This window comes from Protomyctophum bolini (assembly GCF_963924005.1).
Source record: "Protomyctophum bolini genome assembly, chromosome: 21".
In the NCBI taxonomy this organism is placed as follows: domain Eukaryota; kingdom Metazoa; phylum Chordata; class Actinopteri; order Myctophiformes; family Myctophidae; genus Protomyctophum; species Protomyctophum bolini.
This window is the reverse complement of record NC_137882.1, coordinates 10,734,955-10,736,248: the sequence shown is the minus strand read 5'-3', so window position 1 is coordinate 10,736,248 and position 1,294 is coordinate 10,734,955.

The window sequence follows — 1,294 nt, the reverse complement described above, 5'->3', positions numbered from 1 at the left end:
AGAAAATGTCCCCTTGTCGTGCTGGAGAAATATGATTAGATGGGAATATCATTTTGTGGCAATTTAGTCTGGAAGTTACTGTAGTGCTTTGTATTCGAGTTTTTCAGTATTGTTGTGAGGCGAGAGATTCTTAGGTGTTGAGAAAATGAATATACTGTACCTGTGGAGAAAGGATGGTGTCATATTGGAGTTTGTGTGAAGATGATTGGCTTGGCCTTTTCTGCTCCTGGTTATGATTTTTTAAATTGTTGCTATAATTTAGTATTTAGTTGTACCATGTTACGTGAAAATATATATTTTTTAAATTACATTTTTAAACTGTGAAAAATGTATACATTTACCGCAGCATCTATTATTGAATAATTATATCATACTATCATCTTAAATATCATGTATATAATCTGAATCATAATTCAATCTTTCTATTCTTCATGTCAGGCATATTGATGGCATCTGATAGCACTTATATGAATTATATGAAATATTGTGCATTTATCTTTGTGGCCCTATATTAAAGGCCAGTGTTTATCGATAGCAGAGAATCGCAGAGCCTTTTAAATCTAATTTTGGAATGACAGTGTAATGTACAAAACATCTTCTCGTAATTTCATTAACTCACTATTGCATTGGGCACAGCGGCAAAGACAAATAAGAGGCCAGGATTTGTGGCCGTGCTTTTCAAATCACTCGTGCCTGTCTTCTACTCCATTGTCTACGCCTGATCAAATCCTCAGAGCACACAAATGAGAAGATAGAATAATGTTTTTAGTGGCGTGGTCCTCAGTATAAACACGGGCAACAATTAAGGAGCTTGCCAGAGCAAACAAAATGCCTGGTGAACTTCTCATCTCCCATCACTGAGGCATGGGCCCTTATAATCAAGCAGAGTGCTGCACTTTTAACAAGCACATTAACCATAGCCTCAAACCAAGGAACATCTGTTAACAGTCTGCAATGACATGCAATGCAAGGCACACTTATGACCGTTTCTGCTTTTTGACATGCATCAGAGTAAATTGGAATATGACATTTAGGTTTACGTCGTACTGTAAAGCGTTGACTTGCTTTGCGATTGTTGAAATTTGAGTTTCTATTTCACAATGCCTGCAAATATTATTATTTACATTTTTGGCGTATTTTGTCCTATAATTTCCTATGAATTTTATGACAATTGTTTACTAGAATTTAAGTAATGATTTTGTAATCTGTAATTGATTGAATCATTACCTAATATTACAGTGTAGTTTTCCCTATAATCGTGCTTAATGCTTAAATTAAAATTAAAAAAAAGTTT